Raw genomic sequence first — 7,947 nt, forward strand, 5'->3', positions numbered from 1 at the left:
AAACCAAAGGTAAAACTAAATGTTGAAATAGCAGTAATACCACATTCATTCAAAAAATGACACAAGGGATGGAAAGGGGGGATGGCAGTTTTAGACGGGGGATGCTTTTGACCGTTTTTATTTCAAGGGGGATGCCATCCCCCCCTCATCCCCCCTCAACTCGAGTACTGGTCACACCACAGTTCCAGAGGCCTAAAAGCATGTATTTATGAGTAATATGTTATATTACTTTTTAAAAGGTTTAAACTTTTTTTTTTTTTTCCTCCAAACTTTATTGAACAATACAATAATTACAACATCAAGTAAGAATCTCCACTTTGCATTCTTACAAAAAAAAATAAAAAATACGAACTTGTGCAAGGCAAAAAGAAAAATAAACATCAAGACTATCATCTCAGTAAATTAAGTGGATATATATAAACATAAATTCCAATAAAAATATAGATATATACTATGACATGTTAGAAAATAAATCAATAATAAATAAATAATACAGGCAGTCCCTCATTTGCAATGAGACAATCCTTCTCACCATATCATTCACATTTCAACCACATGAAAATGATGCTTAAGGACACATTAACAAGTTTTTTTTTGTTTTTTTTTTTTTTAGACATTGACATTTCGATCAGTTAAAGCATTAAAAATTGTAACATATTGCAAAGTTTTTGTATTGGTCCATATTTTTCAGCTAAAAGTAATAGAGAGGAATAAAAGATTTTAAGTTCGTTCTTAAAACATATTAGTGAAGGTCTTTGATTTCTCCATTTACATGCATGTATATGATATTTTCCCATAATCATGATAGTATTGATCATGTCAGATATTTCTTTAGCGATGTCATTCTTGTATATTAGGATTTGATTCATATCAAAAGGTGTGATATTCTCTATTGCAGTACTTAACCAATTATGCAGGTTCTGCCAAAATTGACTTGTGACTCTACATGAATAGAAGAGATGTTCAATAGTTTCAGGTTCTTCAAGACAGAAAACACAAGCTTCAACCTCAAATCCAAATCTTTTCTTAAGAGTTTCTGCTGTAGGGTAATAATTATTAATAATTTTATATTGTACTTCTTTTGCTTTTGGCGGAATTGGCCATTTTAAATATTTGAAGTATTTATTCGTGCTACATAAATCATTGTTTATTCTGATTTTTGCAGTTCTAGTATAATCATGAAAAGTTTTACATTTGAAAGCTTTCCCAATAAATTGATTGTTACATTTTCTATCACTAATATGCAATTGATTAATTTTTAATTCTGGCATGACCGCTTGTATTCTTGATTGAGAGAGTGTGTTTTGTATTAAATGTACCAGAGCAAGAGGTATTGCTTTGCATATTTTGCTGAATTCTCTATAAGAACATTGAACATCAAATTTTTCTTTAAAGGTATTAAAATGTAAGAAATTTCCATGGTCATCCATTAGATCTATAACAAAAATCACCTTTTTATCGAACCAATCCTGTTTGAATACAGTTTTCCTATTTATCGTAATTGTTCTGTTATTCCACAATGTGGAGCCATGTGGAGTAAAATTATGGGAAAATATCATCTTCCAATAGTACAATACTTGTTTATGAAATTCAGATAGCTTCACAGGCAGTTTCGTAGTTTCAAAATCACATTTTAACACAAAATCCAACCCTCCAATTTTCTTAAAAATACTTCTGGGGATGTGAAACCAAATTGATTCTGTCTGTGACATAAAGGCTTTTATCCAATTTGTTTTAAAGACTCCTACCATTGATTCAAAGTCCAGTGTTTTCAAACCTCCTTCTTTATAATCTTTGACCAGTTGTGATTTTTTAACATAATGCGTTTTGTTTCTCCATATAAAGTTGTATATTATAGAGTTTGCCTTTTTGATGTTTTTAGGAGTTACATACATCAAGTAACATGGATAAATCAATTTTGATATCCCCTCAGATTTGGATAATAGGTTTCGACCAAAAATGGATAAATCTCTCATTAGCCAGTGATTTAAGGTTTTTTTCATATTTTCTATTTTTTCATTCATATTCTTTTCCTCCCTTTTTTTACTCTCTTTTATTAATTTTATGCCTAGATATTTAACTTCAGATTTAACAGGGATGGACATTATTTGTGTATCTGTACAAGGATATAGTGGTAGTATTTCGCTTTTCTTTAAATTTATATTCAAGCCAGATGCTTTGGAAAAAAGAGAGATAATATTCAATGCTTTACAGACTACTGATTTGTCCTTTAAGAAGAAAACCGTATCATCCGCGAATTGACTAATGCGAAATTCATAATCAAAGATATTAATCCCTTTAAATTCCTGGTTATTTACAATCAGATAAGCCAACATCTGTGTGCATAAAATGAAGAGTTTTGGTGATATAGGACAGCCTTGTCTGATCCCACGAGAGATATTTATTCTAGGGGTCATTCCTGGATTAAGAGAAACATAACTGATTATTTCTTTATAAAACATTTCAATCACTTTACAAAACTTTTCACCAAATCCAAATTTTTTTAGTGTCTGAATCAGAAAGGAGTGTTCTACAGAATCAAAAGCTTTGAAAAAATCTATGAAAAGAATAAGACTTTCTGAATCAATAAGCGATTGGTAGTCTAGCATATCCAATATTAATCTCACATTATTGTGTATATGTCTACCTTTAATGAAGGCTGACTGAAACTCATCAACCAGATTGACCAGCACATTTTTAAGTCGATTTGCATATACAAGAGCTACTAATTTGTAGTCATTGCAAAGAAGAGTTATAGGTCTCCAGTTGTCTAGGTTCAGTAAGTCCTTATTAGGTTTGGGTAGTAGTGTTATCAACCCAGTTTTCATTGTGGGGGATAAGCATCCTTTTCCTATACATTCCAAAAAGGCTTTATGTAATAGGTCTTTAATGTCATTCCAAAAGTGTTTATAAAATTCTGATGTTATACCATCTATTCCTGGTGACTTTCCATTTTTCATCTGTTTTAGTGCACTTTCCAATTCTGATGTAGTTAAATCCTCATCTAATATTTTTTTATCTTCCTCATTCAGCATTTTTATGTTATCTTTGACTGTTTCAAATAATATGTCACAGTCTTCTTTTTGGAAATTGGATTTGTATAAATTGTTATAAAAAAGCCATATTTCATCATTTACCTGTTTTTGGTCATCAGTAATAGTATCATTTTTCTTCAGTTTATTTATTCTCTTTTTACTCTGTCTATGTTTTTCTAATCCATAGAAGTATGACGTATTTTTTTCTCCTAGTTCTATCCATCTGGCTCTTGATCTTATAAACGCTCCATTAGCTTTTTCCCTGTACATATCATCTAGTTTGACTTGAAGGGCATTCAATTCAGCCTTTTCCTCTATTGTTGTTTCAGTTTTTTCACATATTGTATTTATTTTTAGAATTAATTCTTTTTGTTTGTGTTTTCTTGTTTGTGAAATTCTTTTTCCTGTTACAATTGCTAACTGTTTGAGTTCAAATTTGAACCACTCCCATTTGTTCATATGCGACATGTCAAGTTTATTAACACTTTGAAAAAGGATTTTAACTTGTTTACAGAATCCATCATTAAGTAATAAACTATTATTAAATTTCCAAGTATTTTCTGATGGTTTGGGCTGCTGAATTATTTTTAAAGATAATTCAATCATGCAGTGATCTGTTAGGGGCGATATTGAAATTTTACATTTTAGAACATCTTTACATATTATCTGAGATATTAACCAATAGTCTAATCTTGAACAATGATTACTATCTGCCGAATTAGTCCAAGTGTACTTTACATAGGTGGGATTTGATATTCTCCAGTAATCAACTGTATGTGTTGACATACATAGATTGGTTAAAATATCATCATAATCAGGTTGCTGTCCTCTATGGGGTTTACGATCAAGCCATGAATCAGGAGCTATGTTGTAGTCACCTCCCATTACCACTTTCTCTGTCATAAAAGTAACTTTCCAGTTATTTATGAGCGAACTTAAACTTTCCATCATGACCCTATTATCTGTTCTGTTATTATATCCATACACACAAAGTAGAATATATCTTTGATCATGCATCTCTACTACCATTATAAGCCAATGTCCACCTGTATCACTTTTGTGTTCAATTACCTTTCCTGGAAATTTGTTGAAAAGCACCATCACTCCGGCAGAGTGAGAAGTTCCATGAGAGAAAAGGATTTCTTCTCCCCATTGCTGTTTCCAAAATTTTTCATCTGCTATCCCTGAGTGTGTCTCTTGTAAAAAAAAGCAATTTGCCTGTTGTTCCTTACAAAATAAAAAAAAAAGCCTTGCGTTTGACAATATTTTTTAAACCTCTGACATTTATAGAAACAAAAGATACCGACATTTATAACTCCAAAAACTCCTATTAGAACGCACCTTTTAACCCTACTAGACGCAGGAATGTTTATGTAGTCCTAAATTGAAAATATTCATTAAACCAACCCCAAAAATTGCTTTAAATCATCTTCTTATACAGTTTAAATTAAAAGATATCCTCTTCGAAAAGCAATGAACAAAAAGGGCTGTGAAAGCCTTTGTTATCCTTTCTTCTCCCTTATTGCAACTTAGCTAACATTTTTTGTTATTTGAATCTATCATTTGCTTTGAACATAAAAATACCTTCTCTTTTAAAACTATTTCTCCACTGAAAACAAAATTTCAACAGAAAACAACATTTTTCTCAGAGCGTTTTTTCCTTTCTTTAACTTATCTAACACAGGTATAGATTATATTGTAAAACCTCAGTTCTGTTGTTATTAGCACTTCAGGTTACCTGAGATAAAGACATTTGCCTTTTTTGTCCCGTTATCAGGGCTCAACTCGTATGCCATCGATGATAGCATATCCCTCCTTCAGGAAAGCCTTTCTGCCATTACGCCTGGCCTCTTCCACTCTCGGCCACAACTTGGCTCTGGCCTCTCGATCCTCTTTAGAAAAGTCCTGCCTGAAGTGGATGTTCAGTTCTTTGCAGACTCTTGCATCTTTGGATTTCTTCCAGATGTCGTTCCTGGCCGTCCGCGTTGCAAACTGAATGATGATGGGCCTCGGCATTTTGTTGTACGCTGCATCATTTTTCTTGCCCAGACGATGAACCGTGTCGACCAACTCCCGGATTTTGTCCACTGCCACTGGAATCACCCTGGTCAGGATCCCAATTATAGCCTCTTTTACATCCTCGTTGTCTTTCTCCGGCAAGCCCAGTAGCCGCAGATCCCATCTCCTCTTGTATCTGACATTGTCTTTGCACATTTCTATCAAAGTGCTGTTTTCTTTCTTCAGACAGGCTATTTGCTTTTGCATTTTTCCAATTTCCTCCTTGTGTGTTAGCCTCTATGCGGAGTTCAAAGCTCTTGAGACGCTTGTCTTGTGTGTCAAATCTCTGCAGTACTGTTTGAATAGCTTCGTAGATGCTATCGTTGCTAACGTTAGCTTCTCTATCTCTCCTTTTCATGTCTCTCTTCTTCAGTCTTTTGGGATCAGGACTGGGGAGCGGTGTGTGTGTTCATTCAAAAGAGTTACCGTGCTCTCTTCCATGTCTTCCAGCTCCTGAATGTCTTCATCATCACACGGCTCTTTGAGTATTGCCAAATTGTAGTCATGGTCTCGCGTGCTAGCTTGTTTTGTAGCCTTATCCATGTCGTCAGTCAGATTAACGTTTTCTTTTTTTCACAGCTGGAGTCTTGAAGCTTACTTTACAGTGTTGTTTTAATCTTAATGTTGCGTTGGGTTAGTTATTTTGGTCTAGAATGACACTTTTTAGGACGAAATTCACTTTTTCTTTCAGACCCTGCTAAAAGTGCAGCTGCTCATTCCGCCATCTTGATTCCCTCCCTAAAAGGTTTAAACTGAGTCCTGGGTATATATGCTTTTTAAATGTCCTCATATCCTTACATTTCCATACCTGCTGTAGTATTTACTAGTTGCCTGTATGAGTTAATATGTTACCATGTTTTAGGAGGGCTGAGGAAATGTTGCGGTGCATGAGGCGTGTCATACTCGTCACCTCCGGGGGTGACGAGTGAAGCCAATGTAGAAGTGCCAAAAACTGCAGTTCACTGACTGTCCACTTGAGGCTGGCTCCGGAAGTGAGTCAATTCCCGTAGACCCCCATGTTAAAATGTCCAACTTTAGAGCAGAAATAAACATGTTTACAGCCTGGTACAAAAAATGGTTTTGGTCTCTATAGTTAATTTCCCCTTTCATGACAACTGTGTGGGGGGGGATTTTTTTTAAAATATCTCATCCGTTTAAATGTTATTAAGGTTTAAAATTGCGCATAATTAAGGGCGTGGTCACTTTGAGTGACAGGTGGCACCATCACGGGTGGCTAACTAGCATGCTAACTAGCCGCTGGCTCCGCTGTGCGGAGCTGAGCTCAGACTCGGCTGTCTGCTCGGCGTCGTCTCAGCTAATTCGCGTCCATGTTCAAGGCATTGAGCCGCGTTTGTGCCTTTTGGATATTTTTTTCAGGCAAATATTGGAGTAATATGGCTTGCTGAAGAAAAGGATAACAGGAGCGCTGCATCCATATACATCTTGAGGAAGGCGCAAGCCGACATGTGTTGGTGTTTTTAATGACTCTTGCCCATTAAATAAAGGCTTTTTAATTTTTCCAAACCGACCTGAGTGCCTGGACTTTGATTCAATATGGCTTGCTGTTCGATTAATTGTACCAACAGACCGTCCAAGAAGTCTGTGCTCCAGTTTTTTTGGTAAGTGAAATTTGGAAATTCTAGTATTATTTTATTTATGTTTATATGTTAGCACTAATTAGCGGGTATCGGTGTCTGCGGTCACCACCTAGCTTGTCAGCTTATTATTATATTATTAAGCCTTTATTTAATACATGTAAAATCACGTTGATACCGGAGGTCTCATTTTCAAGTGCGACCTGTATCACAGCAGCAACATCCACATCAAGTTACACAGCCACAGACAATACGATACAACACAAGCTTAGCTCGTTAACTAGCTAACTAGCCAGCTAACGGTTAGCCTTCGAGCAAGACGCCAATCCGGGATGCATCAAAGTCAGAACCTAACAGAGTAGTGTTAGGATTTAGGCATTGATGGAGAATATATTTTGAACAAAAGGCTGAGGTTGTGTGAGGTTTGAAAATAAAGGTCCACCACATTAGTTAGCTAACGTGTTGCAATGTTAACGTTAAATTTGTCATATGAGCAGTGTAACATTAATGTAACATTAAGGCTATACTTGTGTATGTAAATTAAAAAGTTGCGAACTGTGGTAAATTACAGTAAGGTGTGTAACGTAATTTAAAAAAAAAACTAATGACTACACTGACTCCAGGATAAAGACACCTTTTTTCATACAGTACCTCACAAAGAGTCAAGAAACTTATTAGTTTAAAATGATGAATTATTGACCATAATACATTTAAATGCATTACATAAATTACTAATTGTCATACATTACTAAGTACTCGATTAGGGTACTCAACTTACCTCAAGTTTCGTGAAGGAGCTGGCACCAAGCAGGAGCAGCCAACACCACAGGGCTAGCCAAAGTAGCCTAGCTTGTTAGCGTAGCTTGTTAGCCTTAGCTAACTTAGCAGCGTCAAGCGAGGTGGGCGTGTTTAAGCAACCAAGCTTAATTTGGCCCGCCTCTTTGCCAGTTTTGGATTGGCCGGGAGTTGGGCGGAGTCAGGCACTGCCAAAATGGCGACGGCCAGAGCCAACTACTTTGAGCTTCAAACCCGCTACTCAGAAACCAATGGGTGACGTCACGGTGGGTCCATGTCATTGGTCCGACCTCCCATTAGTTCGACCAGTCCGACCTGTTCATACTAATGGGAGGTCGAACTGATGGGAGGTCCCATAAGTCCGACTGTCCATTCTGACCGTTCACCTCCATTCGGGCCGCGGGAGTGAAAGGCATGCACCGTATCTACAGGCTGTTACATATTATGCAACCAACAATCTGATC

Source organism: Epinephelus moara, chromosome 8, assembly GCF_006386435.1.
Source record: "Epinephelus moara isolate mb chromosome 8, YSFRI_EMoa_1.0, whole genome shotgun sequence".
Classification (NCBI taxonomy): Eukaryota; Metazoa; Chordata; class Actinopteri; order Perciformes; family Serranidae; genus Epinephelus; species Epinephelus moara.